Here is an 11,508-nt window from a genome sequence, read left to right on the forward strand (position 1 = left end):
CCTGGAGTTAAAGACAGCTGTGAGCTGCCATGTAGGTGCTGGGACTCAGGTCCTCTAGAAGAGCAGTCAGTGTTCTTAACCACTGAGCCATCTCTCCAGTTCCTGCCTGCTCTTGGGACCCTTTTCCTCCTGCTGGCTTGCCTTATCCAGCCTTGATATGAAAGTTTGTGCCTAGTGTAACTGTAACTTGTTACACCATGTTTGGTTGAGATCCCTGGGAGGCCTGCTCTTTTCTGAAGGGAGACAGAGAAGGAGTGAATCTGGGGAAGAGGGGAAAAGGAATGGGGGTACTACTGGGATGGAGGGAAAACTGTGGTCAGGATATAATGTATGAGAGAAGAATTTAAATTGGACCAATGGAATATGGACCAATGGAATCGAATTGGAACAATGGAAATGAATATGGGCCAATGGAATCGAAATGAAGACCCTGACATTAATCTACACACATATGAACACCTGATTTTTGACTAAAAAAAAAAGCCGAAACTATACAATAGAAAAAAGAAAGTATCTTCAAAAAATGGTGCTGGCATAACTGGATGTCAACATGTAAAAGATTGGAAATAGATCCATATCTGTCACATGCACAAAACTCAAGTCCAAGTGGATCAAAGACCTCAACATAAATCTAGTTACACTGAACTTGATAGAAGAGAAAGTAGGAAGTACTCTTAAACGCATTGGCACAGGAGATCACTTCCTAAATACAACACCAGTAGCACAGACACTGAAAGCAACAATTAATAAATGGGATCTCTTGAAATCTAAAATAGGTTTCAAGGTGCTGGAATTGAACCCAGGTCCTCTAGAAGAGCAGTCAGTGCTCTTAACCACTGAGCTATCGCTCCAGTTCCTGCCTGCTCTTGGGACCCTTTTCCTCTTGCTGGCTTGCCTTATCCAGCCTTGATATGAAAGTTTGTGCCTAGTGTAACTGTAGGACAAAAGACACATTCAATAAGACAAAAAGACAGCCTAAAGAATGGGAAAATATCTTCACCAACCCCACATATGAAAGAGGACTGATATCCAGAATATATAAAGAACTCAAGAAACTAGACATCAAAATACCAAACAATCCAATTAAAAAGTGGGCCAAAGAGCTAAACAAAGAATTCTCAAAAGAAGAATCTCAAATGCTGAAAGACATTTAAGGAAATGCTCAACATCTCTAGTCATCAGAGAAATGCAAATCAAAATGACTCTGAGATACCACCTTAAACCTGTCTGAATAGCTATGATCAAAAACACTAATGATAGTCTGTGTTGGAGAGGATGCCGAGCAAGGGGAACACTCCTCCACTGTTGGTGGGAGTGTAAACTTGTACAACCACTGTGGAAATCAGTATGGCAGTTTCTCAGAAAATTGGGAATCGATCTACCTCAAGACCCAGCCATACCACTCTTGGGCATATACCCAAGGAATGCTCAATCATACCACAAAGATACATGCTCAACTATGTTCCTAGCAGCATTATTCATAATAGCCAGAAACTGGAAGCAACCTAGATGCCCATCAACTGAAGAATGGATTAAGAAGATGTGGTACATATACACAATGGAGTACTACTCAGCAGATAAAAATAATGAAAGCATGAAATTTGCAGGCAAATGGATGAAACTAGAAAAAATCATCCTGAGTGAGGTAACCCAGACTCAGAAGGACAAACATGGCATGTACTCACTCATAAGTGGATACTAGATATAAAGCAAAGGGCAACAGACTGCAACCCACAGATCCAGGGAGGCTACCTAGCAGGGGAGACCCTAGGATGACTGTGGCTTGTAATAAGTTTTGGTTTTGCCCAATCACTGGCCAAGCTTTAGTGAAACATTTCACTATTAGGATAAAAATTTGTGCTATATCAAACTGATGAAAGAAAATGCTGGCCATACTTTCAGAAGAGGAGGCTAAAATCTTTTTAGAATATGGATTAGCATATAGAAAAATGTCTATCATAAATCAAATAGTGAATGGGGAAAATGAATAGGAAGCTCACTTACACACTTAAGTAAAACACAGCTCTCTGAACAGATGAAGATAGGTTTATTCTGTATCTCAGAATTTAATCAATATTTATATGTATAATTCAGCTATCATTCGGCTTAAAAGGGCTTATTGGTAAATGTTATCATTTATACTATTTTCTACAGAGAAAATGTTTTATTGTTTAAAATAACTCTGAACTTTTAAATTATAACCTGTTCTTATGTTAAAAAAAAAAAAAAGACCTTGGATTCAATCAGCACCAAAAAAAAATACCTAGGCATATCTCCCCACATATATCCTTCTCATTCCCATCCCTTACCCCATATACAGAGATAAGTAAGATAGATAGATAGATAGATAGATAGATAGATAGATAGATAGATAGATAAATAGATAGATATACTGAGAGAGAGATATTGAGAGACATATATATTGAGAGATGACATATAGAAAGATGGATATATATAGAGATATATAGATACAGATATCTATAGAGATAAAGAGATGGATAGAGATAGACAGAGATGGATACAGAGAGATAGATGAATAGATATCAAGAGATAAAGGGGCAGATGAGTAGATATTGAGAGACAGATGGACAGATATAGAGAGATAGATAAATGGATAGACATAGAGAGATAGATTGTCAGTAAAAGTGCTGGTACTGGACAAATATAGCACCAAATACACAAAACTCATGAGTTTTAAGATGGTTGTCTCACATTTTGGTCTTACTAACTTTTTTTTTCATTCTTTTTTTTTTTTTTTTTTTTTTTTTACTATTTTCTTTTCTTTATTTTTTTTAAAGATTTATTTATTTATTATGTACACAGCAGAAGAGGGTGCCAGATCTCATTACAGATGGTTGTGAGCTACCATGTGGGTGCTGGGAATTGAACTCAGGACCTCTGGAAGAGCAGTCGGTGCACTTAACCTCTGAGCCATCTCTCCAGCCCCGGTCTTACTAACTTACAGTAGATTTTAAAGACTGATATGTCTTTTGTCATTATCCAGAGGTAATGAATTAATGTTAGTCATAGTTTTCCAGAATAAAATAATAATACATATACTATAGAGGCTATCGATTTTGAAGGAAATATGTGTGCACAGATCTTCCTATCTATCATCTACCTATCTACCTACTTATTTTCACCCTGTAACTTTTTAAAACAGCAATATAAAAAATAGGAAAAATATACAGTCAAGCTGGAGTGGATTTTGTGATGTGAGATGTGTGGGTCTCTATGAGAGAAAAATTTAATTTTTTTCATTGCCATTCAAATGAATACAGCAGAATAGAGGTGTAAAGGTTCACGAAGAGTCAGAGTCAACTTGGCATCTTAAAGGAGCTGTCATCAGTCTCCTTTACACAGGAAAAGATACCAGTACCGTTCTTCGTAGAGCTAGACCTCTGTAATTAACAAGGCAGTTAATCACAGAGACTTAGCCTAAGAAGCCAGCAGAGCAGAGACTGCAAATACTCGAGGAATACCATGTCTTTCTGAAAGCATCCTGAGAATCAGAAGAACGCTTGGTTGGTGAACATGGAGTCAGGTGGTGCACATACAGACAAGCAGGTACACACACATAAACATAAATGAAAACGTGTGTAGATACTGGTAGAGACCAGAAGAGGGCGTTAGATATGCTGGAGCTGGTGTTACAGGCAGTACCAACTAGATGCTGTACCCAACTAGACGTCTAGTACCCAACTAGACGCTGAGAACTGAACTCAGATCTTCTGCAAGAACAGAATGTGCTCTTATCCACTGAGCCATCTCTCCATCCCCAGATAAAAATATATTTAATTTTTAAAAAATGGCTTTATCTGTCAAACAGCTTCATTCAAAGATGGAGGAACCAGCATCCCTCTGGTTCTAAGGAGTCAGTGGTACTGGTTACTGGATTAACCATAGACAGAAGCTCCATGGGAATATAAACAGAACTGTATCCCTAATATATACCCAGGGTCTTGTTAATTGAACATTAACAATCAGTAAATAAACCAGAAAATCCAAGGAAGAGGATAATGTAACTAAACTTGTCACAAAAGATCAGCACTTAGAATTCACTAAGTATAAAATGTGTCCAGAGCCCTTGTAAGTAGACCACAGTCTACAAGCTTCAATGACTTCTTTTTCCTGCTCATCTAAGGTGGCATCATATTTCTAGATCTTTTCCCAACATTTTAATGAACATTTGCAAACATAAGCCAGGCTCTGTCATGCACACGTCATCCCAGCACCAGAGCAGCACAGGCCAGAGGATCAGGAATTCAAGGCTATCCTTGGCTACATAGTGAGTCCAAGGCCAGTCTGGACTATACAAGACCCTGTCTCAAAATCAACAAAGAAAAAGTTACAAACATAGGCAAAGTTGGAGGAATTTTATTGTGCATACCATGTAGCCTACAAATGTAATTCTTCTTGAATTATCATATGTATTAATTTCCCTCTGTATTCACCAATCCATATTGTTTTTATGCATTCAAAAGTAAATTAGTCATCAGCAGACATTTCCCTAAATAATTAAGTATGTGTGTTATAAACTAGAGCTAAACATGTGCTGCTAATTATTTCTTCTAAAATTATATTTATATATACCTAAGTGTGTAACTCTTAAATGTAAATTCTCAAATTGTAATAAATGTTTGTATCTGTGTATCCCAAATTCCTGCTAAGATACTGAATGTTATTGCTATCACATCAGAAAATCCCAGTAATTTTATTCATCCATCCATCCATCCATCCATCCATCCATCCATCCATCCATCCATCCATCCGTTCATTCATCTTGGCAACGCTAAAGATCAAACCTAGAGCTGGCTAGGCTAGTGCTCTTCCACAGAATTACAACTCAACCCTTTCCTAACTTTTAAGAAGGTATGTTTTTGTGTGGGAGGAGGACAATGAAGTTTTGAAATTTCAATGTGTTTAGAGTACAGCTTTAAACATCTAGGGGAATTCACAGTTAGTGTCACATTAGAGGTAAACTGAACTGTACAAGCACTGTCTTAGAAATAGCATGAAGCCAGCCCCTAGATCAAGGCAAAGAGCTGACTGCTGTTCTCAGACTTCAGAGAGTCTCAGATTACAGGAAAAGACAAACGTGAGCACAGAGCTTTAGCAGAGCCCTCCCTTTTCCTCTCACATCCTCCACTGACCAATACTCAGGAAATGTACTCCTGTGCTCCCATCTTCTGCTTGCCCACTCAGGCTGCATGGGTCTGGTTCCTGGATTGGGGTGTTTTTGCAATTTTTCTACTACTCAGTTAAGTTAATTCTCAAGGCCAATGGGCCATTTCTCCTAAAGCTGCATTAGAAATCATTCAAAAATGTTTTCTAATAATCTCTTATAAAACAAAATTATTTACACTAACATACTTATCTTCATCTAAGTTGCAGTTTCTGGCTTTAGAACATGGCATTCCAGTTTTTACATCTGTGCAGAGCCTCGACATTGTGATGTCATTAAAATACCACTTTAATACTTTGATTTTGCAAAATTTCAATCACATACAAAAACAGGACAATGATGAACCCTCATATTCTCATCTCTAGCCTCTAAAGTGGTCTTGATATCTTTAAGATTCACCTATATCAGATGATTTAATTGCTGTGGATATTGCTCTATATAAATAAAACACTGATGGCCAGTGACCAGGCAGGAAGTATGTTGCCAGGCAGGAAGTAGGTGGGACAAGGAGAGAGGAGAATTCTGGGAAGCAGAAGGCTGAGGGGAGATACTGCAGCCACCGCCAGGATAAGCAGCATGTAAAGACTCTGGTAAGCCACCAGCCACGTGGCAAGGTATAGATTTATAAAAATGGGTTAATTTAAGATAAAAGAACAGTTAGCAAGAAGCCTGCCACGGCCATACAGTTTATAAGTGATATAAGCGTCTGAGTGATTATTTTATAAGTAGATTGTGGGACTGCGGGGCTTGGGGAACCTGGAGAGAAGCCCTCCAGCAACATTTAATCACTGCCAATTAGTATTCTGTGTGGATTACCAGTTTCCATGTTAAGCACTGTGTTTATTTTGGAAACATTTACATTTTATGTGACCATAAGTCAGTATAGCTCAGTGCATTGGAAGAAATGTAACTCCTTAAAGAACTCAGCTTTAGACTTCTCCCTTATTTTTGACTCTAAGTGAATGTAATAATATTATTCTGTATTGAGTAATATTTGTAAGTAAGCATAGAATGTCCTTTATGCAATTATGAAAAGTTATTGTTTTAGTAATGTTTCTTTATAGAAAAAATTTTAATGAATTAATAAAGTATCAGTTGACCTCTAATCAGAATATCTACAAGAAAGCTCAGTATGGTGGCACACTATACTCCCAGCAATTGGGAGACTGAGGATTACATGTTTGAGGCCAGCCTGGACTAGCGAGTTGGAAGATGTAAAACCAACTTTGGAATTACTGTGCTTTGTTTCCTATATTAGTCAGGGTTCTTTAGAGTAACAGACTTATAGAATGAATCTCTTTATATATATATATATATATATATATATATATATATATATATATATATATAATTTATTGAAACATCTTACAGGCTGAAGTCCAGCTAATTCAACAATGGCTGTGAACAGAAAGTCTGATAATCCAGTAGTTTCTTAGTCCACTGGATATCCAGTCTTAGGTATATACTGGAATCCTGAAGAAGTTGGCTCCAATGGAATGGATGTGCTTAGGAAGAGAAGGGCAGAAGCTGCCTTCTTCTCTCCCGTATATCAGGAGAAGGTCTGGCCCACATTAAAGTCGTGTCTTCCAACCTCAAGATCCAGATTAAAGACATGAGTCTTCTACCTCAAAGGTCTGGACTAGAAGTGGATTCACCCACTTCAAAACAAGCAAAAACTCTCTTACAGGAATGTCCTCTATCTGGACTGTAGTTCATTCTAGCTGTAGTCAATTTGACAACCAAGAAAAGCCAGCACACTTCCCTTCTGTCTCCTCAATAGCCTGTTCCTGAAACTTGTTCCAGCAGCAGTGCTCAGATCTAAACTGGTAAGGAAGAGATTAAGAGGTAGCCAATTCAGAATAAGGGGACTAGTGGCTGGGCAGGGATACCACAGCTCCTTTTGATTTGCAATAGGCTGCTTTATCTTCCACTGGAGGGAAGATGGTTTAAAGTTTTGAGTAAATAATATTATTAAAAAAAAGATTCATAGGGCCTTCCTTAGAGAGACTTTGCTATTACTTTCTTATTTTTTATACTAAAAACATTTTGTAATACCCTTTAATTTTTCAGTACCTTTTTCCAAATTCCTTTATTTTACCCAGTCTTTTTTTTTTATTCCTAGTGATCAGTCTTTGAATTTTCCAAGTCACCAATCTTGCTTAATGGTTTTAGCAATTAAAAATACTAAGTAACCTTTGAAGACATCCTGTGAGAAATGAGTAATGTTCAATGGTACTGCTAATAGAGCACTTTCAAGCCATTAATGACAGTAATTCACTGCAGTACAAAAATTTTCAACTTAAAATGTCTATTTGGGGACTGGAGAGCTGGCTCAGCCATTAAAGGCTAGGCTCACAACCAAAAATCAAATTTATATTTTTGGTTGTGATGTGTGTGTGTGTGTGTGTGTATCACTTTATAATTCAGTTAATTGTGTGTGTGTGTGTGTGTGTGTGTGTGTGTGTGTGTGTGTGTGTGTGTGTATCACTTTATAATTCAAATAAATTGAAATGTCAACATTTGGGGTAAAGACTTGAAGGGAATAAAAATAACTGTCATACTAGCCACCTCTTGTGTTGTTGTGACAAGGTCCCCCGACATGTAAAACTCAGGAAGAAAGGATTTACTTTGCTAATGGTACAGGAGGGTACAGGCCTGGGCAGCTCCATCTGTGGTGGCAGGAGTCTGAGGATACAGACGAGGAAAAGGACAGCTCTAGCTGGAACCTTCAAATGCTGCCCACAGGAGCCCACTTCTGCTAGCTAGGTCAGTCTCAAAGGCTCTACAAACTCCTAAAATGGAGCACCCAACTGGGGAGGGTTAGTGTTCAAACATATAAGACTGTGGGTTACATTTCATATTCAAACAATGGTAGAATGCATTCTCCCCCCGCCCGCCCGCGCCCCCCTCCCCCAAGTTTCTCTGTGTTGTCCTGGCTGTCCTAGAACTTACTCTGTAGACTAGGCTGGCTTTGAATCTCTGGCAGAGGCAGAGATTCACCTGCCTCTGCCTCCCAACTGCTGGGATTAAAAGCATGTGCCACCACCGCCCAGTGATAGAATGAATGTATCTTTAAACACAGTACCCTGCCGGGCGTTGGTGGCGCACGCCTTTAATCCCAGCACTCGGGAGGCAGAGCCAGGCAGATCTCTGTGAGTTCGAGGCCAGCCTGGGCTACCAAGTGAGCTCCAGGAAAGGCGCAAAGCTACACAGAGAAACCCTGTCTCGAAAAACCAAAAAAAAGAAAAAGAAAAAAAAAAAAACAAAAAAAACACAGTACCCTAGGGAGACGGTTTATAAAGTGCCTAGGGATAAAGGCGGAAAAGCCAAACTGCATGGTTTGAATGCAGTGCCATCCCTTGGAGAATGGGGCTGTGGGTGTGCTTCTCAGACTGCCTGTTTGTAAAATAAAGAACGACTTTTCCCCCACAGGGGGCTGTCAGTTTACAAAAAGCACTTTGATCAGAGCCTGACCTTCAGAAGCACTAGATAAAGGTCCAGCTAACCTTACTTCAAAACATAACTGTGACTGGGTCACAGCCACCAGAAACATGCTAGTTTACAGAAGTAGGGGTTTGTTTGTTACTATTTATAATTTTTAAGAATCTAAAACATGGTTGAGTCCACAAAGTTAAAAACTGATAAATGACTAAAACGTTTTGTTTTCATGACCCAGGACAGAGTGTGAAACTCAACAGATGTCTGCCTTCCACAAAAACCATCAGAGGAAATCCCCAGCATGTTTACAGTTGACCATCAGCCACATGCTGTACATTATTATCCTGTCAGTTCACCTGTTTGGAGCACACATCAGGGAGGCAGATGGAATTTTTTGCCTGGTTATCATTCTTCATTACTGCTTTTGACTTAGGTCAACAACTTTTTAACTGCTGAAAACGTTTGTAGGTTCTCTTTGTGATTGTTATTTAAAGTGATGGTGAAGACTGTCAAAATACAAAAAGAACTGGTAACACCTTTGAAAGTAATAAACAGAATAGAAGCCAAATATAAGAAAGTCTATGAGCTCACATTCATTCATCTGCCAAGACTGGAAAGTCTGCTCCAGGAGCTAACCGGTTTTGCTTGCTTCATTCTGCTGAGTACACCTGAGTTTCGGTAGTAAGGGCAAAGTATGTTGGGCAGCGCCCTGATAGATTTCTTTTCCAACCAGGATTTCTGCCTCTCTACATTAGTGGCCTATTCACAGCCATTTAACAGTCTTCATTTGAAGATGTGACAGGTTATTACATATCTAATACATGTACAACTTTTAATAACACTTCTAAGCAACAGGTGTAGTTTATAAAACAATTTTATTCTTTACACATAAGTTATAGCAGACTAGCTAAAGTGGAGACTAACAAAACACACAGAACATGAGGTACACACCTGCATTTTAAACTGATCATTTTCAGAGGGTTGTAGCTTGAATTCTAAGTTTGAACTTTAGAATTCCAGAGGCAAAAAGATCTGGTGAAGTAAATACAGGCTTGGAGTCAGAAGAACCCTGGGTTTTGAATCCTGCTTTGTATATTTTCTACCCTTGTGAAATTGCACAGTCATTTAATCTAAGTCTATTTCTTTGCCTATAAAGTGGGGAAAGTATCTGCCTTGAAATATGCAAGGATTCTGTCGTGTGTGTGTGTGTGTGTGTGTGTGTGTGTGTGTGTGTGTGTGTGTGTGTAGAAAATGATTACCAAGAGAGTATTTCAAAGGTACATCGGCAGTGAAGGGCAGAAGCAGCCCTCAATCATTTTAGAAATTACTCTGGATATTAATTCTGTAGTAACTAAATCTCGAAGTACAAGCTTTGTTTATTTTCCTTAGTATTACAATGAAAATATTTTTTATAAATAGAAAACAGACCAAAGCCTGAAAATTTCCCTCATTCTATGGATAAAAATCTCCATAAAGGATATTTATACTCAGGTGACTAAAAAGTTATGTATGGGAAACCATTACTTATGAATTGGGAATTTGCCTAGTGGTGGTGGTGCAGGCCTTTAATCCCAGCACTCTGGAAGCAGGGGGAGGCGGATCTCTGTGAATTTGAGGCCAGCTTGGTCTACAAGGTAAGTTCCAAAGACAGCCAGAGCCATTACACAGAGAAACCCTGTCTTGAAAAACCAATAAATAAATAAATAAATAAATAATATTCAGTTTCCCAGGATTTGATGAACCCCAGGAAAACTTTCAAGGTTGAAACGTTTATCTAGGAAGAGAAGTCTGAGCCAGGTTCTGTTGGACACCAGATGGTGTCTGAATGATGATTTCAGTGATGAGGGAGATGACAAGTGGCCACCAGTGGGACTTTCTCTGTGGTATCAGGAAGAACCCCGAGTTTCCCTTCATAGTGTCTCTCTAGATTCCTTTCACACTTCTAGAAAGCAACCCCAGGGCACTAGGGAGCATGGACGTGGCCTATCAGGAGCCGGCCAGATGGCTCTGCTACTAAAGCAAGCCTGAAGGCCTGAATTCGATCCCCAAGGTGGGAAAAGAAAACCTATTCCCGAAAGTTGTCCTCTGACCTCGCCGTGGCCAGGAGAGCGCCTGAACTCACACACATCGTGCGCACGTGTACACAGTAATGACTTTTTAAAAAGTTGTGCCCGACCTTCCGTGGTCCCTTCACAGGGGTGGCCGCCTGCAGCTCCTGGGTCTGCACAGCAACAAGCCCAGCGCTGAGCGCCCCTGCACGGAAAGAGCTCCGGCGCCGCCGAGGAGCCCAGCCGCACGTCCACAGAGCAGTCCACCGGACGTGGCAAGGTGCCGAGAGCCCCGGCGCTCGCTCGCAGGGAAAACTCCCCGGCGTTTTACGTTTCATTAGCTCCTTCCCCAAAGCAGATCTGCTACTGTCAACTCGCCCTAAAAAATCACTGCGGAGCCCCCCGTCCCCCTAAACACACCACACACACACCCTGGGCGGCGGAGCCGACACACACACACAGACACACACGGGCAGTACGGAACCACGAGTCAGCAGCACGGAACTACTGTGGAGGCCGGGAGTTCCAGACCCTGGGCAGCACAGCAAGACCCCTTCTGAAACACAAACCAACACCAGAATCACAGCCTCTGAGAACCGGAGCGGCTCCCAGCCACTCACCTGTTAGTGTCAGGGGCCGCCTCGAGGCGGGGGAATGACATCGCAGCACGCAGGCGCACGCCGCCTCGCCTGCCCCCAAGTCCGTCAGGCCACTGGCCCCGCCCACTTCCGGAACCACAGCCGCCCCCGCCCTCTCCCATCCGTCAGCCACTGGCCCCGCCCCCTCCCAGTCAGTCAGGCCACTTGGCCCCGCTCAGCTGCGGACACCGCCCTGCCT

General features: G+C 40.7%; 1 protein-coding gene across 2 annotated transcripts in view; it reads right to left on the bottom strand.

Moving 5' to 3' along the window:
- The window catches only part of Trim13 (tripartite motif containing 13), a 50,443-nt gene extending 39,055 nt beyond the window's left edge, over nucleotides 1-11,388 (bottom strand). Inside the window, exon 1 of one of the 2 annotated variants that reach the window (XM_028870343.2) lies at nucleotides 11,292-11,388. The gene's annotated coding sequence lies outside the window, so the exon portion shown is untranslated. The remainder of the gene's footprint in view (nucleotides 1-11,291) is intronic. The other variant, XM_028870344.2, reaches the window with a different exon arrangement.
- Nucleotides 11,389-11,508: the final 120 nt, after the last annotated feature.

The sequence above is a fragment of the Peromyscus leucopus genome, chromosome 9 (genome assembly GCF_004664715.2).
Source record: "Peromyscus leucopus breed LL Stock chromosome 9, UCI_PerLeu_2.1, whole genome shotgun sequence".
NCBI lineage: Eukaryota > Metazoa > Chordata > Mammalia > Rodentia > Cricetidae > Peromyscus > Peromyscus leucopus.